The sequence below is a fragment of the Podarcis cretensis genome (genome assembly GCF_951804945.1).
Source record: "Podarcis cretensis genome assembly, chromosome: 2".
Classification (NCBI taxonomy): Eukaryota; Metazoa; Chordata; class Lepidosauria; order Squamata; family Lacertidae; genus Podarcis; species Podarcis cretensis.
The window spans coordinates 86,301,046-86,325,592 of NC_137171.1; the positions used below are offsets into that span (position 1 = coordinate 86,301,046).

The 24,547-nt window shown below is 42.4% G+C and overlaps 1 protein-coding gene across 2 annotated transcripts in view; it reads right to left on the reverse strand.

The window, feature by feature from the left end:
- Positions 1 to 12,991, reverse strand: part of KBTBD12 (kelch repeat and BTB domain containing 12) — a 76,762-nt gene extending 63,771 nt beyond the window's left edge. The window contains exon 1 of one of the 2 annotated variants that reach the window (XM_079964549.1): positions 12,773 to 12,981. The gene's annotated coding sequence lies outside the window, so the exon portion shown is untranslated. Of the gene's footprint in view, positions 1 to 12,772 lie in introns of both variants that reach the window. The other variant, XM_079964550.1, reaches the window with a different exon arrangement.
- Between the last annotated feature and the right edge of the window lie 11,556 nt (positions 12,992 to 24,547).

A 24,547-nucleotide genomic window follows, 5' to 3' on the forward strand; every position in this document is an offset into this window, starting at 1 on the left:
ATCTCAAAGTAGCTGTTCTATTACAAAGGAATTTCAGAAATAGACTGGAAAGAGAAGCTGCTGAATTGCAACTTATTACCAAACTTAAAACCATGGAGAGACCTGGTCTGAACAAAGACATTGGATTCTTATCTCATTATACATGACAAAGCCATTTTTCACCTTCTCACCCCTTGCTTTTTCCTGTAAGACCTATTGCAGTCGTTAAGAGTCGTCAACAGGCTCATCACAGCTATCTGCCAATCACCCAATCCCACCACCCTTCTGAGTATTACCCCTCCCCACCTTCTCACTATATAGAAGGGTCTGGTGACTTCTGTTTCAGTGTATCTGAAGAAGTGTGCATGCACACGAAAGCTCATACCAAGAACTAACTTAGTTGGTCTTTAAGGTGCTACTGGAAGGAATTTTTTTATTTTGTTTCGATAAGATAAGTCCAAGAACTCCCCCATGAATACTCTCCCGCCCCAAGCTAAGGCTTAAGGAGGGGAAAGGTAGGGAGGCTTAAGGAGGTTTAAGCAGGGAAAGGTAGGGAGGCTCCCTGATCCAACAGCCTAGATACTGGACTTCCAAACTTTACCTCTAACTTTACCTCTAAACCAAAAACAGATAAAATAAGCAATGCTGAGAGACAACACCCCCACTATTGGTCCATAGACCGCACTAGGTACGGGGAGCTCACGGAAATAGATGAAGAAGGGGTGGGAGTTAATCTGGCAACGGAAATAAAACAAGTTACCAAAGAAAATGTGAGTCAACTGGGGCTGGAGCAGGAACAAGAGTCACAAGAGGAAAACTCAGTAATTAAGACAAATGAGCCCTTCCAAAGACCTAGGCCCGGGGAGAAGATGGGTTTTCACACTGTGACGAAGGAGGACCTGGAGGACACAAGAGCCCAATATCTGGACTTGGAATGCCTCCCCTACATACTAACAGGGCTATATAATGATCTGTTAAATGAACAGAAGTTGCAGATAGGCAGAGAATTGGGTCACATCAAAGACTTCCTCTCACAATGCTTGGGCCTACTTACCGCCCTGATTGAAATAACTAGGAGAATAGACAACCTGCATTCACATAAAGTTCTCTCTAGCACACCAAACGATAACAGCATTAAGGAAAATAAAAACCAAAATGATGCGGGGGAAAAAAAGAAAACCCCTAGGATCAAATCAAATCAGAAGGGAAACTTATTTGATCCTAAGAAACCCCTCTCAAAGGGGAAGTGTCCCAGGAATAAAGAGAAGAAGCCCAAGAACGTAAAAAGGGGAAGGAAGACAAAGCTCCTATCCCGAACAAAGAAAATGAACTTCACAAGACTATTTAAGCTATTAAACAACCTAAATCCAACGAGCCCAGCTAATCCAGTTTTGCCACCCCTTGATAAAAGCCGAAGCCCAAGCTCAAATAAAAACCTCCATAAGGCTGGGCTTTTTAACTTAACAGAGGAACTCCACAAGGCTGGGCTTCACAATTCAACAGAGCAACTAGCGCTCCCGTATGGATCTGCGGGAAAATCAAGGGAAAACCCGATCCCTAAGCAAGAAACTCCTCTTAAAACAACATATTCTTGCAGAAATCTAATTCTAAATAAACAAAAACTCATCATCCTACCCGTATACATGCACAAAGATCTCCTCTCCCCAGCACAACAGAGAATTTATATTCTCAAGAAAACTGAATTAGCCATCAGAGGGTTCGTCCCAGCAGAAAACATTATCAATGTTAAATTCCTGCCATCAGACAAGGACCTAAACAGAGTTGTGGTAACATTCAGAGACTGGCACACAACCAAATTAGTTTCAGACAATAAGGACAAGCTACAAAGGGTTGGACTGCAGGTGACCCGCCTATTCGAAGTGTCCAGTACTCCCATTCCTCTCATCAAAACAATCAAGACTGATAAGATAAAAACAAAGCCGACAATGGCTATGATGGACGAGAACTGTAAGATGCTACAACTAGAGGCAGATAAAGCCCCAAACCAGCTGGCCAAAAGACCAAAAACCCCATCTTCAAATCACGTACCAGACGAAAGCTCCAGCATAGAGAAGGAAAACCATTTCATAGCAACTATCGAACAAATACATAAAGCCCAGGACGCTCTAATTGAAAGATTAGCATCCATAAGGAAATCTATTACCCTCCTAGCCACACCTGTCACCAGGGAATTTAACTATGCAACTTATACTACAAAACCTTTATCCAACAGCGAGTGGATATCAAGGCTATTCCTATCGCCAGAGGAACTGGGACCTACGGAACCACCGATAACAAAGAAAACAATAACACATCAAGTTGAAATAGCGGTCCCACTGGGCAAGAACGGTTCAATCTTTGTGGACAACCTAGGGACCCTAGACACCATTTAAACGGATGACTGAAATAAGGTCACGGGGGAAGGATGCCCCGCCGGGACACTAAAATATGTCCAAGTACACACCGTGCCAAAATGTCCTACAACACACCTCAAAATGGACACAATGAAGGACAAATCTCAAATTGGCCATAAACCTGGGGCACCACTAAAAAAGATGGAATACCCAAATGAGGATAGTCCACCTGAGGATCTCCACAAGATAACCGCCCCAACACTTGAGACAACTAGGCTTGATTGCCCCTCGAGATGTCTCCCAATCAAAAAACACAAGCTGGCCACCTGTACGTGGAACATCGCAGGGTGGGGAGCTAAAAGTAAAGATCCCAACCTAATGGACTTCCTTACTAAATTTGACATCCTGTTCATCCAGGAAACCTGGTCGATAGACGAGCTCTACCTGGATAATTACCACTCGTGTATAAAGAGAGCAACACCTAGCCAAAAAGGGGGCAGACCCAAAGGAGGCTTAGCCTTACTGTTCTCAACGCAGATACAAGCAAATATTACCCAATTATCCTCCAATGACGAATGGTCTGTAGCAGCAGTTTTAGATTTTGGACAAATCAAACTGCTATGCATAAACTTATACTTACCCACATGCCGACGGCAGGCACAAGTAGAACAACTATGGAAAGAAGTGGAAGCCCACGTGGTGCAAAATCTGTCAGCCATGATATTACTAGCTGGCGACTTAAACGCAAGAGTGGGCCCCAACGACATCGCCCTATACACACATTTTCACCAATGGCCTCCAGAAACGGAAATTATCCCACCCCTAATGATAAGATCATCCTACGACAAGACATGTAACATTGGAGGACTACATTTAGCACAGATGGCCTACAGACAGAATCTACACTTACTGAATGGGGCTATACAAGGAGACTATCCTGGTCAATATACAGACTGGTCAGGACATAAACTGTCAGCGATAGACTATTGCGTTATTTCCCAGGACTTGATTCCTAGAATATCTAAATTCACCATTACAGCAAGAGCCGAAAGTGATCACCTACCTTTATCCCTCGTGTGTGATCTACCCTTTGATCTGCCCAAGCCACAACATAGATATCAACCAGAGCTAACACCCGGAACAAGCCTCAAGAAAATCAAATGGAATGGACAAGTGAGCGAGCGGATATCTAATTGGTATAAAGCTGACGAGAGCTATCGTCTCTCAAAAGCAATTATGGAACGGTGCTTAGAAATAGAGGAGAGCGCCCTGAACATGATGACAACATATGAAATGCTTATACAAAAAATTCAAGAGTTTGTTGTAAAACCGAATTCCAAGTCTCCCTACCATAGGAAAATTTCCAGGGAGTGGTTCGATCAAGAGTACATAGCTGTCAGAGCTGCCTCTAGGTCCCAGCTCACAGAGGACCAACGCCAGACTGTCGTTATGTACAAAAGTCTTTATTGAGGTTTAGTTTCCATTTCAAAGCCGCAGAGCGCAGCTCTACGTCTTAAAGCCTAGACCGGCGAAGTCCCGTCTGAGTCTCCGCCCCTTCCCCACCAGTTTAAGATCCTAGCCCGGCTCCACCTCTTCCTTAGTTCCTTTCTCCTCTGGGCCCTCCTGCCCGCTGGGGTTTCATCCTTTCTGGACTCTTCTGACGCTGACCCCCCTGATTCTTCCCCCTCATTCCGGTGGGCTTTAGGACCTGGTTCCCTGTCCGGGCTACCTGCTGTGCCGCTCGCCTGTACATTTGAACTTGGCGCGTGCGCCCAGCCAGCAACCTTCCTCTTGACCGTTCCCTCGCTCTCCGATGGAGGCGTGGCCAACCCTGACTCATCTTCTCTCGCTGGTGGTGAATACGTTGGCCCTGATACCTGGGACTCCTCCCCCCCACTACGCTCTGGTGGGGAAGCTGGTCCTGATTTCCAACTGCTGCTCTGGGAGTCCTCGCTGGCCCCTTGCTTCTGGGGTGTCCCCCTTGGGTCCCCCCTTGCCCTGGCCATAGGCGCCCCCTTCTGTGAATCTTCCGATTCGCTGGAGAGGCTCATGGAACCTTCGGGCTGCTGTCATCTTCTCCTACGCTCTCCATCTCCTCCCCTCCCTGCGCTCCCGCTGAGTCCCTGACAATAGCCTTCAAAAAATCATTGATCCACTCCTTCATCAGTCATAAGGATAATCCAACAGAGGATAACAGACAAAAGATGCTTGAAGCCAAAAGAAGCTACAAAAAACTCCTGACACAAAAGAAAAGGTACGCAATGAAGTTATTATGGCAGCAATTGATAGAGGCCTCCAATTCCAGTAACCCATCATTATTCTGGAGAATCGTTGCTGTACAGCCGGATAGGGGCCTATCACATCTATCCTGCTGCATATCAGTGAAAGCCTGGGAAACACACTTTCATAATCTTTACAAGGAACCTAGCGATGAGTCCTATGTATTAGACATACCGGAAGATCAGATTCAGCCATGGCCAGCAGTCTCAACAGCAGAGACTCATCTGCTGATTGACCAACTAAAGAACGGGAAAGCCCCCGGAATTGACTGTATACCAGCGGAACTTTTTAAAACCAATGCGACCTGGTGGGCCCCCTTGCTAGCCTCTCTGTTTACATATATAGATAGAACTGCACAGATTCCACATGACTGGGGGACTTCCATCATTATCCCCATTTACAAAAAAGGCTTGAGGGATGATCCCTCCAACTACAGACCTATAAGCCTCCTGAATATAATAAGTAAATTATATGCTAAACACCTCAGCGAGAAACTGTGCGAATGGTTAGAAAGGGAGAAGATTCTTGATGATGCACAGGCAGGATTTAGACAGGGGAGATCCACAATGGATCACTGCCTGATCTTACAGCACCTAGCTGAGAAATATACGTCGCATCACAATCAACACCTATTCGCAGCATTTGTAGATTTTAAAGCAGCCTTTGACTCCATCTCAAGAACCCGACTCTGGGACAAACTCAACAAAACATCCATTGACCGACGTCTGCTGCTACTAATATTCAAATTGTACAACAACACACGACTTCGTATAAGATGTAGTCAAGAAGGTCAACTCTCTAATTTCATTAGAACAACAAAGGGAGTTAAACAAGGATGCATTTTGGCCCCCTTTCTGTTCAACATCTATATAAACTCCCTAATAGACCATCTACAAGGAGCGGACACACACGCCCCAAAATTAGCAGACAAAAAACTGCCTATCCTACTCTACGCAGACGATGCGGTTATACTGTCCCAGACTCAGATGGGCCTCAAAAGAGCTCTTAACAGCTGATCCCAATATTGTAGAGAAGAGAAACTAGCAGTGAACTACCAAAAAACAAAATCATGGTTTTCTCTAATAAAAGAAAAATATACAGATGGAATTTAGATAATCAGGAGATTGAACAAGTGTCATGCTTTAAATACCTAGGAGTTATATTCCAAGCATCAAGGAAGAAGACTGCCCACATAAATTACAGCTCCTCTAGAGCACAAAAAGTACAACAGCAATCCTAAGATACCACCGCACAACGGGAAGAAATTTCATTCCTGCTACAATTAAACTATTCGTTGCAAAACCAACAGCACAAATACTATACGGCGCACCACTTGTCTCCCTCTCTAATCTAGACCCATATGAAAAGATACAATCAGGCTTCCTTAGATCACTCCTACAAACACCTAAATGCGTCCCAAACGCCGCCCTACGACTGGAAGCGGGCTTATACAGTATTAAAGCCAAAGTATGGATAAGAACCTTATGCACTTGGCTAAGACTTAACAATTTGCCAGTTGGACTACTTTCCCTGATGTCTCTTGACAAATTCCAATCTAGTTGGAGGAAGGGCATTCTCAGAAAATTGGCCACATATGGTCTCTCCCCAGAGTATTTATTAAGCTTAGAAAGGGGAAGGGCCAAGAACATAATCAAAGAAAGACTCAGGGACATTGAAGCCCAAAATGATTTTAATCAACTTCCGATAACCCATAAACCCCTGTACAATTCCCAAAGGCCCCATCTAGCAAACTATCTTAAAGTTCTAGACAACGCAAAACACCGATGGGCATTTTCCAGGGCCCGCTTTAACGCTCTCCCTTCAGCTCTTCTAGAGGGAAGATACAACAAAATACCGATCGAACAAAGATTATGTCCCTGTAACAGCGACGAAATCGAAACCATCGGGCATGTCATCTTATACTGCCCTTTATATCGAGACTCAAGAACCGATTCTGAGGAAAATACCTCGTAGTACAGACGACACCTATATCAGACACCTCTTAGCCGATAAAGACCCCGAAATTAACAGGCCTGTGGCAAAGTACTGTTACATTGCAACAAGAATAAGACGAGCAATGATGTCAGCAACGGAGTTCAAATTGTAAACATCGAAGGAACGATAATAAACAGTAGCGACATTTGAAGTTAATTTTTAAAACCTTAAAAGACGAAACCTGGTCATAAATATAAGCACCAATTCTGTGAATTGGACATATTTCCACTGTTATTTGTAGCACAATACTGCTTATAATGCCGTATTTCTTTTATAAACTGCTTTCTGGTCATTGACTGTATTAAAGATATTATTATTATTATTATTATTATTATTATTATTGTTATTATGCATTACTATAGCAATATTTGAACAAATATGCAGAATATTCATAGTGTGAATGTTAAGAATTCATGAGAACATTGAGACCCAGTATATAAATCTGGATTCTAATGGATAAATTCTGCAGTCTCCATCCATCAAAACTCATGCATTTTTGTAAACCATTCACTAATTCATACATGTATGCCTACTTAAAAACACATTCTTTTTCCTATTTAGTTTCCAACTCCATTGCAGATTCCGGCAAGGAAACATTGGTGCAGAAACCTTGACTGGGCATTAACTGATGCTGCAACTTTGCTCTGACATCCAGTGTCCAATATAAATTGTTGTGGGCAAAAACTCAGCTAATGGAAGTGTTTTGATTCTGCAGCCTATGGGAAGCAATGCACAAGCTCTTCGCTATAATCACAAGTAAAGGCTGAGTGCTTCTATACTCACAAGTCCAAATCCCTGTATTGGGCTGAGGTGGAGAATCTGTCCTGCAACTCCAATAATCACTGAGCATTAATTGTACCATGTTATTAGGTTTCTTAATGTTTAAAAATGCCTTTAGATGTTTTTGTTAATTAAATGAGATTTTATTTTGAATATTTTTATCACTTTGGTGTTTGCTGTCCCGCACACCTTTGGGAGGAAGGTTAGGATATACATTTAATTGTTCTTGTTACTGTATTAATGTAAGGTTACCAGATTTTTTTTCAAAAAATCCGGGGACACTTTTTTAACAAAAAAAGAGGAATTTTTTTTTAAAAGTTATTTTTTTTAAATTAAGAAGTAATATCTTCTCTTTTGTGGTCTCCTCTGTCGTGCAGCCTTTCTCTGGGCCCCAACCTGCTCTCTTGGAGCACTAGCCACTGTGGAGTAGGCTCAGGTTGGGCCTGGGCTCGGCCATGTGTCCTTGCCCTTCTGGTGCTCTCCTACTTCTCATCCTCAGTGGCACAGCAAGGTCGGGGCTCCCCTCTTTTTTCTCCTTCCTCTTTCTCTCTCTTCCTTCTCCTCCTCTCCTCCTTCTCCCTGTGTCGGCCCCGGAGTGTCGCTGGGCTCTCGCTCACAGCTCGATTTGGGTCCCGGGGGGAGGGGGAGCAGTGGTTTCCCCAGTTGAAGCGGCAGGCGTCCCCAGTTCCCCCTCAGTAGTGGTGGCAGCAGCAGCAGTCTCAGCAGCCCGGAGCCAGCCTGGTAGCGCAGTTGGCTCTGGCTGGCTTCAGGAGCTGCTCACTGCCGTGGCATCCACCATTTTGCCTCGCCAGAAGTCCCCATATGATGTGTCGTGTGCCGTTGAACCAATCACACAACATTCATTCCCTACTAATAAATCTACAACACTTAAAATATGAAATCCAGGGACATTCTGGGGATGGATTTTGTCCAGGGACAGATTTGTAAATCCGGGGACTGTTCCCGGGAAACGGGGACGTCTGGTAACCATATATTAATGATACAGATGTTTGCTGGGGCTGATGGAAATTCAGCACATTCTGGAGGAACACAGCTTCCCAAAAGAAAGCGCCTGTTCTAGTTTAGCTCTCTGAAAGAGGAGGGTAGCTAGATTTTGTTCAAAGAACAGTTCCTGGAGACAAATTGCCAAAGAGCTATTAATACATGAAAATAAGACTCCCACTGAAGTAACATTTTGATAATATTTTGCATTAGACATCCTGGATTGAGGGAGCTTCCTAGGTAGAGCTGAGAATTCAACAGCTCATAGGGGGGAATGAAGAGAAGGGAAGACAGGAAAGAACATTTTTTTCTTCATCATCTGATGGTTATGGACTAATATAGCAGCACATCTAATAACGAGGAGAGAATTACGAGGCTGGATTGGGGACCTATAAACCATACTATTTTGGACATGAAGGTTGCCATGGGAGACAAAATGCTGGCAAAGATGTAAGATCACGGTCCTGAGCAAAACCTAATTCTCTCACATAATGAGAACAGCACAGTTGTCACTTTTTCATACATGCATCCCAAAATGCTCTTGGTTAACTTGCCAGGAGGAAATAGCCCACCCTGTTCAGTCGGACTAATTCCCAAATGGGTGTGCATACAGTTGTTGAAGCCATAAGAGGATAGCATGCTTCTCCCAGGTGTGTGATTTCTATATTCTTATGTAATTAGATTTCTCTCTCTTTTTGATCTTGGTTACATAAGATAGAAAGCATTTTAGGAGGGATAGGAAGAACCATGCTAGCCCCATATCGGTGAAAGGACATGCTGGAAAAAGGAACTGAGAAAGAAAGCTAGGAATGGGACCTGCAGAAAACAGCTTGCCCTCTTCCTTCTGAATTCTCACCTTGCAATCAAACCCCTTTAAAGCACATGGTCTCCCTCAAAGAATCATGGGAACTGTAGTTTGTTAAGGGTGCTGTGAACTCTGAGGGGGTTAAAGTAACAGTTCCCAGGATTTTTTTCGGGGAAGCCAGGACTGTTAAATTGTTAAAGATGCGCTTTAAACGTATGGTGTGGGTGTGACTCCTGAGAAAGAAGCTCAATTTTCTGAAAGTTTGGTTCAGACCCTGAGATCTGTTAACTCTAGCTATAAACCACAAATATTGAAGACTTATAAGAATGTAGCTCATAAAATTAAGTCATGAAACTTTAATTTTATGAAATAACAGGGATCAAGCATAATTTTGGGGAGGCCAGTTCAAAGTTGTGACTTGAGCCTGCTCCCACAAATACCTGCAGGCTTCTCTCTATCCATGGCCCTGAGTGGAGGAGAATTTATCCAAGGAAGTGTGGAATAGCAAGAAACAGTTATGATTTGTTCTTCTTCAAAACTATATTACAAACATGTGCCTAGACTTGGGGTTTATTAGGACCCTCAAATCTCAGTCCAATATATTCTGCTCCTCAAATACTGCTCCCCCACAACTAGGGCGTGCACACACACAGGCTGGGAGCTTCAGTGGTGCCCCTCTGGAGGCTTCACCCAGGGCAGAAAACCTAGCTAGCCCTCTGAAGCTATGGCTCTGCCCTCACCGCAATAAGATCCCAACTGATCTGATTTTCTAGAATATATCTTGAGCATAGATTGGGGGTGGGGGTGGGGTTCTAAGCAGTTCATGCTCAGTGGACCTTAATATAGTGGTACCTCTGGTTAGGAATTTAATTCGTTCCGGAGGTCCATTCTTAACCTGAAACTATTCTTAACCTGAGGTACCACTTTAGCTAATGGGGCCTCCCGCTGCTGCTGCTGCTGCCGCCGCCACACAATTTCTGTTCTCATCCTGAAGTAAAGTTCTTAACCTGAGGTACTACTTCCAGGTTAGTGGAGTCTGTAACCTGAAGCGTTTGTAACCCGAGGTACCACTGTAGGTGCAGCAGGGTTGTGCTGCTTGTAACAACCCAGGAGGTATTTCCTGTGAGTTTACTGCAGATAAGGAGAGGAGGAAAATGCTTCACTATCTGCAAATACGTTGGTTCTCTGGGTTTGCACTAAATTTGCTCCATTTTATTTTTTTTAATCAATACAGGGATAGTTTCTTTATGTACTGATGCAGTTTGGTACCTGAATGAAATATAGAAATCCTTCTCTGTGTCTAATGAATAGCACAATACAATAATGAACAGTAAAATATAATATGGTATGGCTTTCAGTTTTAACTCCCTGCTTTACTGTAACACCATCATTTCCCTAATATGCTAATTGCTAAGGCTTGAAAGGCTTAAAAAACCTTGCTTTACTGTGTATAATACAAACACTTGAAATACCACATTTAAAGAAAAGAAAGAAAGAAGGCTACATTCTCCCTTTTTATTACTTTTATTGGTTACCCTTTGTGTCCTGACAATGTTAATTTCGTTTTCCTTCTAGTAAATCTGCTTTAAATTTAGTAATTATTAGGGTAGTTAACACAGCATGCTTTCTCATTCTTTAACAAAACCTCTAGCAGTTGTGCTTTGGCAACACTCTGTACATCTGCTCTCCAGGACTACTGTTATGAAATACCCCAAAACATTGTGCAGAAATAGAGCATTAAGGTGGCAATACAGGTGACTCTCAACTTATGCGGGGGTGACATTCTGGGGATAGTGTGTAAAGCCGAAATTGTGTATAGTCAAAACAAATTGGGGTCAATGGCAAGTGGGATTGCCAGAGTATTTTCTTCCTCAGACGCCTGCCCTGTTTCTGTCTCCTTTCTGCCCTCTTTAATTCCCCACCCACTTTCTTGCCAAGCACGTAAGCTGAATGCACATGTGTTAAATGCATATATAAGTTGCGAGTTACCTGTATTATATCTGTATTATTACTTGGTTGTGGATTCCATTGAATTCAATGGGGCTTACTCAGTGCTTTTTTCTGGGGGTACTCGGGGGTACACAGTACCTACACCTCCCTCCCAAGTTAAGGGCCATAGCTGTGGACTCAAAGAGGAAGTCTGGCTCTGTGATCTCTGCTCCAGACAAGACTAGTTCCTAGTCTGTTGTCCACCTCACACTCTGATGGCATAACCTCCAACTAGGGAAGGAGAAGTGGTCTGTCTCCTTTTAGAAGCATCACTAACTAGTAGTTTCTGTGGCGATGAGTCATCTGGACTCTAGTTCTGCACAGTGGTACTTAATAGTCTTGGCTAGGGCCATCAACTTAACGAAGAGACTATTTTGACCACTTTAGTAGGCCCCCTCTCATCTTGCAGATATAAAACCACAGGTTTGGAGGAGATCGAAAGATGACACCCGGACTACCCCATGCTACAACAAAACATTTTGATCATCTCTAGTATAAATAACAAGTTGATTCACAGCATAATGACATCTGACATTTCCAGTGTCCCTGTTAGCTAAGGGACTCACAAGTCATATGTGGCAAATGTATGTTCCATCATACAACGTACGATGGTGAATTAACACTGGCACTACACAACTTTTGTCACTGGCTCCTGTGAAGGAGCAGTTTTGCAGCCTCTTAATTTCCACCAATGGTATGAAAACTCTTATTTACTCAGCTGTGTACACACAATAGATTGAAAGCACTTTATCCCCCCTCCCCCAAATAAGCCAGAGAACTGTGGTTCACAGAGCTGCAATACCCTTAATAAACTAGTCCCCAGGATTTTGAATGTAATGTGTATTAAATGTGTACACATTAAAGTAATGTGTATTATATGTGCATGGTGTATATGCAGCCTTACTTTGCATTCCCTTCTCGCTGGCAGTGTTTGACCAATATGTGTAACTTTAAGCAATTCTGTCAGACTCAGGTACTCTACACCCAAATTAGAACTCCCATATCAGCAATAGAGCAATTATGCATCTAAGTGTGTATTGTGATCTCACAGGGCACAGTAATATACTCAATCTGAGTCTGTAACTCCATGGCTGTAGCTGATAAATCATCTGCAAATATTTTCAGTGAAAATATTTCTCCAGAAATTGGTGTTGATTTCAGTTTCTAGGCTTTCTGTAGTTGCCTTGTTTGATGTCTGTAGCCCTGGAACCTAATAGTTTAATGCTCTTTCCATCTCGTTCAGGCACAGATATTCTAATCTTGACTTCAGTTTCAGGCAGTCTCATGCAATCACAATGGCAGTTCTGTATAATTTATCATGCATTCGATGTACATTATGGCTTCATATTGAAGTACTGCAAAGAAACCTTCTTGAATGGCTACCATTGTCTGCCATGCTAGTTTCAAAGTGTTCCCATATGCTGGTGCTCTCATCTCTGTAGAACACAGTTAAATTTTTCTTTTTGTTTCTCAAGGCCTAGTTTAGGCCCCTATTCCCATCACAAATACAACCCCATCACTTCTCTGCCACCTAAAGCTCAGCCTTGCTACCGCATTTGTATCCATTTCCAAAAGAGGGCATATTTACCTTTTTCTCTCGGCATTTCAATAATTTCTGTTACTTCTGGGTCTTTTCTGCTTTGGGCAACCAGGATGGGAGGAGTAGAGAGGTACAGACGGAGAGGCGGAAAAGCAAGCCTCCTTTTGCCTGGTGCATATACCAGAGTCACATGTGGATGGAATGAAAGCCAGAAGATATAAATAGGCTTGGCTCAATATTATTTGACTTGGCACTTTGAGAGAGCTGTATTAATGTCACATCACGGGGGCACATTGGGACTTGGTGAGACAACTCACCACCTGGCATTTGTGCTTCCCATGTATAAATTAACATGTAGCTATAAAAATAAAATGGTGAACCAATTTTAAGAGAACTGGGACTTGGAGCTGGACTTTATTAACTGGGGCAAGTCAGCCTTTGCTGTACTGGTGGGGAAGGACTATGGTGGCCATGTGCTCAACTTTACAGAGGACAATCCTCTATGTTAAGTTGTGGGTGAACATATCAGACGACACAGCAATTCTTCAAACAGCTCTTGTTTATTCAGAGATCAGAACAGAACTGAGCTGAAGGGTTCAGTCAGCCTGCTTATATAGAGCTCCAGTACACATAATTGTAACAACTTTCTAAAACTATCCAATCACAGAATGTCACTTTCAATCCCTTATTTGCATAACTATCTACAGTATCCCCCTGCTGGCCCAGGATGAGAACTTCAGTACATAACACTCTATTTGTGCTCATGCCCCACTCTCTTCACATTGGCCTAGTTTGCATGTCAAGGCATGGCTTAGCGTGAACATGCAGGCTCCCAGAGAGAAGCTAAGCCAATGTCTGGTTTAGTGTTTTGTCCATATCCAGACCCATGATTTAGCTCTCTGCAGGCTAACCATGAGCTGTCATTAAGGCACAGCAACAAAAATAACTGGGGAGGAACAAAGGAACCTGAACACATTCACACAAAGATATGGTTTGATTTAGCATGATATAGAAACCAGTCCATACACAAGGTTGTGTAGACGCTGCACATTTAAAGTGTGCCACCCCCAAAAATGCTGGGAATTGCAGTTTGTTAAGGGGGATAGGAATTGTAGCTCTGTGAGGCATAAACTGCAATTCCCAGCATTCTTGCGGTGTGTGTGTGTGTGTGTGTGTGTGTGTGTGTGTGTGTGTGTGCTTTAAATATTTTTGAATGTATGGTGTGTAGGAGAAACTGTGCTATAACCTTAAGAACTCTGCCAGGGAGTTGCATAAAGCTTTGTTTAATAAACCTGTTGTTACTAACTTCAGTGAGGAGCCTTAGTAAAGGTTCCGCAGACAATGGCAGCTTCCCTCTCAGCTGCTTTGCTTATGTAACTTTGTACTGACCACAGTACAAAGTGGTGTCTTCAGAATAAGAAAATGTTGGCATGGGGATCAATTTATGACTGAAGATTAAAGAGCTATTCTTAACTGAAGATTAAGCTTTAAAGATCAGCTCTGAGTAAGAAGGAAAACTGAAAAGTTCTTTAGACTTGTGGAATTAGCTATGCAGACATGAAATTTAATTTTTCTCCCTTGGTTCTCAGAGGTTCAGATCAAGAAGACATCCAATGAGATTAAGGAACCAAATGCATGAAGGGGTTTTAATTTACACCATCCAGATCACTTTTGTTGTACCACTGAAAAGGACTTTCCATATCTAAATTTTGACCTATTTTTAACTAGCAATTTAAAAAATAATATAGAATGAGGTACTTACACTTTTTCTTTAAAAGGATAAGCAATTCTCGTAATATTGAAACATATACTTTAATTTTTTTTACCATTGATTCACTGTAAACATTTCTCAGAACTGAAATTGTTTCTTTATCAAGATTTACCATTCTAACTAGGCTTGTTATCTTAACGGACTCTCAATAACTCTTCAGTTGTTTTAGCTCACTGTGTGTCTTGTGTTTTCCTTTTACACAAACACAAAATGAGGGAACGAAAAAGAAAAGGGAAAATATTTGCAGATTTGTCTTTCCCCATGACAAATTTATATGTCTTCTTTCATTTAAATAAATAAAAATTAAAGGTAAGTACCTTTTTTCTTGCAAGAAACTGGATTGATTGATTGATTTGCTAGAAACTAGAAACAATCAAGACTGGGAAATTTAGAGTACAGGTGTTTAAAGAAGTATTTTTGGCACACTCAAGGGCTTATGCCAGGCTTGCGTAGTGGTTAAGAGTGGCAGTCTCGTAAACTGGGGAACCGGGTTCGTGTCTCCGCTCCTCCACATGCAGCTGCTGGGTGACCTTGGGCTAGTCACACTTCTTTGAAGTCTCTCAGCCCCACTCACCTCACAGAGTGTTTGTTGTGGGGGAGGAAGGGAAAGGAGAATGTTAGCCGCTTTGAGACTCCTGAAGGTGAGTGAAAGGCGGGATATCAAGTCCAAACTCCTCCTCTTCTTCTTCTTCTTCTTCTTCTTCTTCTTCTTCTTCTTCTTCTTCTTCTTCTTCTTCCTCAAACTGTTAATGAACCAGTGCTTACATTCTTACTTTACTCAATATATTTGCTTAATCATGCTTCCTTTGGGTGTGAGATGTATTTGGAGATGCTCTTGGAAAGTCTGGGATCATGCTCAGGCATGCTGAGACTTGGTAGTTGGTTGGACCCTAAATTTTCAGATCCAACACTTGACTCATTTCAGATACAACATATGTTCCATTAAAAGTTCTCTTTGAAAAGATACAGGATCACCTTCAGGCATTTTGGGAGCTAATGGATGGACACTGAGTTTTCACATCCAATTTTGGCATTGCTTCAGAAGCAATTTGCAATATAACACTGTCTCAAAACAAACATAACTGATCTGTAGAAAACACAACCTGAAGAAAGAGACAGTGCACATATTTTTGTAAGCAAAGAAAATGTTTAATAAAAATTATTTTAAAAAACTTCTGGAAAACAGCCTAGACTCAGAAACTGGGAACTGTAGCTTGTTAAGGGGGCTGGGAATTGTAGCTCTGTGACAACTACAGTTGTCCAGATTCTTTGGGGGAAGTAAACTGCTTTACAAATATGGTGATTACATAGCCACAAAAATGTATATTGTGCTGCTACTACTCTTGCTAAGTGAGAAGAAAGCTTTGAATTTCCACAGTAATATTCTTAAAGGTCTGCAACCATTCTTAACTCAGTCCTCCCCAGTGCTAGTCACTTCTTACCAGGACAGTGTTCCTAGGGTCTTCAAAGATTTGAGACCCGTAAGCACGTAGTAGCATAAAATTTGCAAATGGTAACCACCTCTCAACATTTACAAACTATGCAATATGGGCAAGTTTCAGCCACATTTTCACTATTGTTGAGGGTTTGTCATCTTTATATTATGCAGATGTTGCCTTAGCAGACAAAAAGTCCCACTTCCTGGCTGGGAGAAACAGAAGGGACATAATTATGTTATGATGAGCTGGAAAAGAACGCATAGAAAAATTGGAATGCAAAGCATGATGGATGGTGCTTTTGTCAATTGGGAAGGCAGCATGAGAGAGCCAGCCTGCACAATAATAAAACTTCCTCCACAATTCTGTCCACTTTGGCTGCTGAAATGCGGCAATGTGCCATCCAGCAAAGAATTACAGTTTCTTTCTCTCTCTCTCTTTTGTTATATTAGTTATGTGGGGCTTATAAAGTAGGTTATGTTGACATCATCACCAGTAATAAAAAAGAAGACGAAGCATTAAAAAGGCACTTTTCTGAAAGGCTGGGCTATAAATACTTGAGAGAATTTATATTTATCCATATGAATTTGATATTACAAAGATAATCTGCTTCCTTTGTGGACAAGTGAATAGTATGCTATCCCTGGAGTCTAGGGGGTTTAATTCAAGATCTTCCTTGGTGGCATGACAACCCTTGCTCCCTTGACAAAGCTACTGCCATTTTCAAGTTCCCAGGCTCCATTTTGGGAGACCACAGATAATGCACAGTTAGTTACGGTAATCAGTCCTGCTTATGTATTTTGCTTGTTAACCTGTCTTTAGAACATACAGAAATTATGGGCGCATTTTAATGCGTAATGCTAATTGATGTGACAAAGTTATATTAGAATATTATCAGAAATAAGAAATAAAACACTGAAATTATTGCGTAACTGCGGCATGCAACAAAATTATCATTTTTGGTTGGCCCTTGGAGCTTGTTGACTCTCATGCACTGCACACCCTATATGGCTGGCACAGGGTTTGGGTAGGAGACACTTAGCCAGGGTATTGCTGCCGTAGCGTATGAAGGGCTCAGAAGCCATGCAGTCAGTGCCATAGTGATATGCCTTGAAAGAATTACTAGAGAAGATGTATGTGTGGAGCCCTGGTGGGCAATTACACCCAAGCTAAGCAATGAATACATGTATGGGGAAGTGGTCGAGTATCTGCTTTGCATGCCAAAGCTCCCAGATTCAGTTCCCAGCATCTCAAGCTGTGGCTCAGAGAGACTTCCTGTCTCAAACTTTGGACAGACACTGCCAGTCAGTTTAGACAATACTGAGCTTGATAAACCAACAATTTGACTTAGTATATGGTTGCTTCCTATGTTGCTATATTTCCTGTGTCTCTATGACAAATTGGTTTTGCTACTTTTTATACTACACTTTTTCTAACCCCCCCCCAAATAAAATGTTATTTATTTATTTATCTGCTATCATCAGTTACCACCAACCCGCCCTTCACTATAATGGCCCAGGGCAAGTTACAACAATGTAGAAACCATAATATAAAAATTGGTTTGAACAATTTTCAATCAGAAGTCAAGCAGCTGGGTCTTTCAAAATAGGTGCCAATGGACAAGGCAAAGAGGTGCATTTTCAGCATACTCTTATGTAGTTGGCACAGTATTGTGCCTAAATATTCTATTTATTCATTGCCAATTTCACCTCACCCTTGCTCAGAAGGTGCTCTGCGTAAAAGTATGCATTTTATTTTCGTGTCAACCTGTAAGGTAGGCTAGACTTCGCAAAATCACCGAGTAGGCGCCATGGCCGAGGGGAGATATAACCCAACCTCCACATAAGCTTTGTGCAAGCAGATCAGGGTGACTGTTGAATAAACAGGTTGTCTGGAGGGGTCATTACTCTGGAGCAGCCCTCCAGCACTCTTTAGCTTATTCACTAAATTGCCCATAGGCTTCAGAATGTAGAATGAAAATCTGGTGACATATTGCAGCTTCTCCTGCAGGGGAAAAATCCTCAAAGTTTCCCTCCCACAACTATCTCAACAGCAGGGAAGGCTGGGGCAGCCTGAAAAGGGGGGCTGGACCCTCCCCTTCTCAACTCAACAGAGCAAGAATAGCTCTTTGCTGGAGAGAAGGAGTTGTGCCATTGTCTCACTGCTCCCCCCACCCCCCCCAATCTTCCGGTGTTTATCTGGGGAGGATTAGCTGCCGGAAGATGGAAAGAAAGCCCTGCCAGAAGGAAGACAATGGCTTGGCTTTTTCTGTGAAACTAGCATGGATGTTCAACAAAACTCTTGTGGGCCTGCCATGCTGCCAATGGCTGGGTCCTTTCAGCTAAAAATATACACAAAATTCAGGGTTGTTTTATCTGCTTATGGAATTAGGCAGATCGATGTTCTTGCCAGTCCTGGAAGTACGTAGTGCAGGCCAGGTTACAAATGTAAATGAACAGAAATATGTTTTGAAAAACCGCTGTGGCTAATGAAATGATTGACAGCCTCTCCAGTATTCACAGGGCTCCCACCATGGCAACTGGGGAAATGTCATCAAAGAACAGATCTGTTGAACATGTTGTCTGTATCCACAATGAGGAGATTAAGATCTCCCTCCAGGCACTTCATTTAAGTCCTCCTCTGCTCCAGGAAACGGGTGCTGCTCCCTCTCACAGCAGTTGTGACAGCGGGACAGAGAGGACTGTGACATCTAAGGCGAGTCAAAACCCGTTGATGGGGAAGGAAACAATAAAAGGCACATGACAGAGCAGGTTTCTAAGAAGCAAAGGTTGTTCAAAGGTGTCAGTGGATACCCTTGGCAAATGAAGTCATCATTACTCTGCCCTCTAGTGCTCAAAACTACAGTAAGTATTTGCCTTGTTTCCCTATGCTGTACTAAATGCTCTGTAGTGCATCTATATTCTTTTGAAAGTGGTACATATAGGATTCCCATGCAAATTCAGTTGGGGGCGGGAGGAAATGCAAAGCATATTACCGTAATTTTCTGTGTATAAGACGCCCCCGTGTATAAGACGCCCCCTATTTTTTTAACCCAAAATTAAGAAATTAAGTTGTTTAGCTTTTTGGGGGGGTGGGTGGGAGGTCGCTTCCACCAATCGCTCACCCACCTGCCCACCACTGCCGATTGCTTGCCACAGCCACTGCCGATCACACACCTTGCCGAAGCCGCCAGTTGTCTGCCCACTTGCCGCCACAAACAACCCACCCGTCCACTTGCCACAGCCGCCATTCGCCTGCCCAATTGCCGCAGCCACAGCCAGTCGCCAGCAGGCCTTGCCACAGCCACCAATCACCTGCCCAATTGCCGCTGCCAATCTCCTGCCATTAATCGCACGTCCCCCCTCTGCATTCACTATCTGTGTATAAGATGACACCCAATTTTTGCCTTTTTTTTTTTAAGCAAAAAGCATTGTCTTATACACGGAAAAATACAGTGTATCTTGTTGCCCCAGTGCGGTTCCGCCTTCTAAAATATTTATAAATATAAATATAAATATTTAAATGAACATATTTATTTATATTAGAACATTTAGAATGTAATATCAAAGATTCTTCAGAAGTTTACTTTGAATACAACCGACCAAGAAGTCCTCCCATACAACCTTCATTGAAAGGAGTGGAAGCTACATAAGAGCACATGTTCAACATTGCATAGTTCCTATTATTATTATTATTATTATTATTATTATTATTAACCAACCTTCATCTGAAAATCACAGGGCGATTCCCCTCCTAAAAATACAAAATGAGAACACAAAATACATAATAAAGCAAACAAAAACCAAGAACCTTCAACACATTTAAAGACCATAATCAGCCAAAGTTCTGGTTATAGAGAAATGCCTAAATATATGCGATGAAGGTGCCAGGTGAGCCTCCCAGGTGAGCTTATTTCACAGGCAGGGAGCCACTGAAGAAAAGGCCCATTCTTGTGTTTCCACCCCCTGGATCTCTTGTGTAGGAGACACACAAAAAAGGGCCTTAGATGATGGGTCCAGAGCTGTTCATATGGAGACAGGTGGTCCTTGTGGTATTGTGGTCTTGAATTGGGATTATGCAATTAAATGGGGATTATGTAAGCAAATTTGGCAGTTAGAGCCACTCCCATTCATTTCGATGGAGCATGCACACAAGGCCTTTCCAGCGGATGGTGTCCTTTAATACAACAAAATATAATATTGGATGGGGGAGATATGAGAGACCATTGGCAAAGCTTTAACAGGAAGGAAAAAAAGGAAATCTATTTATTACAACATATCAATGCGAAAAATAAAAAGAAAGAAAGAATTGGGAAGCTGTGAGAATGCCTTGTGGGCATAGTTTGTTTCTTTTTAATGCTCACATGAAGGGTTCCATTGTGGCATACTGGCATGAGGCATGGAAAGGGCTTGACTGTATGTTTCATGCAGTGTACTTGGACAGTGATGCCAATATTTTGTCTCTTCTGTTCCTGGCAGTCAGAGTGCAAAAAGGAATTGGTTAGATATCAGTACTGGCCACCCAATCTGCACAACCAACTTTCTGACTTCACAGGGGATGGAAATTATGTCTGCTTTGGAGGAGATGCTTTCCATGTGTTCCCCTTGCTTCTGGTTTAGTGCCATAATGATAGTGTGGAACACAGCCATGTAGACATGTCATTAGACCCCCAGTAAGAGCTTTACCATTAGTTTTATTGTCTTTAGGGTCAGCTACGCCCTGGTAGAGATTCCCTGCTACATGTGTTTCTTGCTTAAGGAGAAGGATTTGCTTATTCACTGTATGCTGTAGCCAAGGACCACCCAGCATCTGTTTATGATAAATGTCACATTCACCTTTGTCAAGGACCACCCAACTATAGATAAATGCTGCCTATGCTCACAGATTCTTAAAGTGTTAACTAGCTTAACTTATGAGGTGCAAGTAGACTTTTTCAAGGCCAGATGCTTTTCAAGGATGCTCTGTCTAGGCCAAGCACTAGAGTGCCTGTTTTGCTCTGTAGCCATTCATATGTGTTGATTTATAGTAATGATAGGATCCGAGAGTAGCTCCTATTTCTCTATATTGTTTTCTTCTCTAGGAATTTATAGTAACGGTAAACGGACCCGTGACCCACTCTGGGGTTGCGGTGCTCATCTCGCTTTTTTGGCCGAGGGAGCTGGCGTACAGCTTCCGGGTCATGTGGCCAGCATGACTAAGCCCCTTCTGGCAAACCAGAGCAGCGCATGGAAACACTGTTTATCTTCCCATCGGAGCGGTACCTATTTATCTACTTGCACTTTGACATGCTTTCGAACTGCTAGGTTGGCAGGAGCAGGGACCGAGCAACAGGAGCTCACCCCGTCGCAGGGATTCAAACCACCGACCTTCTGGTCGGCAAGTCCTAGGCTCTGTGGTTTAACCCACAGCGCCACCCGTGTCCCTCCCTAGGAATTTATAATGTAATGTAATGTAATGTAATGTAATGTAATAATATAATATAATATAATATAATATAATATAATATAATATAATATAATATAATATAATATAATATAATATAATATAATATAAATATCCCTTTCTTTGCTAATATTTCTTTGCTAGAATCCAGAGCATCTCATGGACATTCATGGATTCCACACTTTGTGTAGCCTTGGGTCTTGAACAAGAGTGAGAGGTGGCAAGAGTGAGAGGTAGCAATGACACAAAGAGCCCCTCCAAACACCCATTCTATTGTGCTTTCCCGATGATTTGTGATTACGATGGTAGTGGGGCAGTTATATGTTTATGCCTGCAAAAGTTTTGCAGCAATTATACTACTTCATTTCCAATCAGTGCATTTAAGTTCCTGTTTACATCTTGCATGTTTTTATACCACAAATGATCCAGATTATTTTTTTTGACCAGCTTTTCTTGTGCTGTAGTGCAAGAGTGTCCTTCCAGATGGCAATAATGTGGTAACATTGGCGAATCATTGCAGAACTAATAAAGCCAAATGATGTGTCCATTATAAACCCACCACTAATGCACTGTCATTGCACTGTTGACATGTTGCAGAATATACAGTAACCACAAAAAACACCAGTCTAGTGTGGCCCAAAATCCAACACAGTGGTTTTCAGTGCTTTTCGACATTATCTTCTGGGGCCAAACATCTGACGCACACACAAAAATGTATTTGTGAATCTGCAGGGTTGATATTTTTCCGGCCTGTACCCATGCTTTGTGCTACAGCTCCTGGCATCCATCCTTGGGTATCAAGAATCATATCTCATCCAGTAACCTGGTCCTCTCCTTAATGTCCAATCTCTCCCAGGAGACTGGTTAATGACTTCTCTGCCATTTATAAGCAGGTCACCTGGATCATGTGAGCATTTTGGATGTCCCTTTCTCAAGCCACTTTGCATGTTATTGGAGCGCTCTGTGTGTGGGATTTCCCACACACATGCAAATTCCTCCTGTTCATGCTTCATATCCCCTTGTTTCCTTTGTCTGCTGCTCTTCCTAGCAGTTTCCTGCTACCTTAACTTAGAGACATGGCTCGTTCTTAATGTTTCTTTGTCCTATCCATATTTCCCAGATTTGACATTAATACTGCTTCTTGCATAATTTTTTTCCTACACATTGCTATTGTCATCATCAGTGAAGCAGATCTTCATGCGCCTATTCAGCAGAATTGCAAATGGCTTGGCACATGCATCTGATTAAATCTTCTTCACAAATCAAATTACCCTTCTGCAATTAAAGAGGTTGCTGCAGTGAAGTGGAGCAGAAGGATCTTATAAATTCTATTTACCTGTGGATGCCAAAATGAAGTAATCCTTTGCAAATCCTGCTGTAAATGTGTAGCGGCAGGCACAACACTGTCTTCTCACCCCCTCTTTATGGTCTTTCTATCTATCATCAGTCTGTTCTTCCCCCACTCATTTCTACTTCTTTCCTCCATTGTTCTCACACCAACTATATACCCTGCTTTAATTATATGCAGTTGATTTCTTTCCTCTATTAAAAGGCAACCATCCCCACCCACCCAAAACACCCCTGGCATCATTTACCCTCTTAACAACATACCAGCTTGGGTTCATTGCATTCATGCAAATATAGTGGGAGTGAGATGTGCCGTTTGTACGCATGAGGGGTTTGATTCTACACGATGCAGCGCAGCCAGTACAGTTTCTTCCAGCAAAGCACTTAAGCACCTGCCTAACACACACAGAAGACGCAAGTGGTCCCATTTGCATTATACATGCCTTTTAAGTAAATGGCAATGTTGGGTACTTAGCTGGGTTAGGCAGGAGTTCTTTCATATTCGAGTAAGATCACGCTCACAGCAAACCAAGCTCCTTTGATACACACATTACTTTTTCTACAATTACTCTCTGAATTTGAGAAGGCAGCCACCAAGCCTGATGTACACAGAATCGTACTCCCCTGTTTTTGCTTCTGGTTAATCCAAATAAATAGCATCTCCAAGTTCCAAGCTCACAACCGCTAAAAGCATTTATAATCAGACAGCAGTAATGTGCATTTTATGTGATTGATTGGTTTTTATTTTTAGCTCATCTTTCCTGCAAGGAACAACTTGGGATGGTGGGCATGGTCCCCTCCCCCCGGGTTGTTATGGGGATTAAATGAGGAAGAGGAGAACCATATATTCCACCATAGGCTCCTTGGAGAAAAGGGTGGGAGATAAATGCAGTGAAACAAGCAAGCAAGCAAGCAAGCAAGCAAACAAAGAAACAAATGTCACATTCACAACAATCCTGTGTGGTAGGTTAGGCCGAGAGAGAGTGACTGACCCAAAACTACCCAGGCAGCTTGCATTGAGAAAATAGAAATAGAAAGAGTTGGGAGTACTATGTCCCGTATTAAGTACTGTGTCCACATATTAAGGATTTTGACAAACTGGAGCAAGTCTGTGTTAGCTATTCGTCATAAAATCATAGAATCATAGAGTTGGAAGGTACCATGAGGGTCATCTAGTTCAGGTCTTTGCAATGCAGGAATCTTTTGCCCAACATGGGCCTCATATCCACAACCCTGAGCTTAAGAGTTTCATACTTTACCAATTGACATATTCCTTACACAAACTTGAAATTAAATCTTTACTTGTCAGGTTGGCAGCAGGTGAACAACAAACATTCTCATATATTCTCATATATGAATACAATGCGTTTCTCTTCCCTGAGTCCAAGAGAGGGTTTAGTCCTTTTGTTTTCAAAACTCCTTCACAGCAGTGCGTAAGTTATTTATCCACAACTTGACTGTCCTCACAAACTCCTGCAGAAAGTGTCTGCTTGAAGTCACCACACTCCCACGTTCTCAAAGAATGAACTAATGGAATAACCAACCAACTGCCAACTGCCACCTCCTTTCCCCAGTAGCATTTATTCTTTGTGAAATACATTTACAATGCAAATACAATAACAATCTAGAGGAAGGTAGCCAGGATAATGATGGGTTTATACACAGGCTTTACTAAGTTGGCACTGAGAACACAAAAGAAGTCACTTGAAACACTGTGCCATTGTTACAGACATGCCCACCTCCAAGCATTCATCCCCCTCCTGAGATGTCCCTGGAACACCCCCCCCCCCCCCGCTTCTTACCACTCCCCATTGTCTCCCTGCCCCC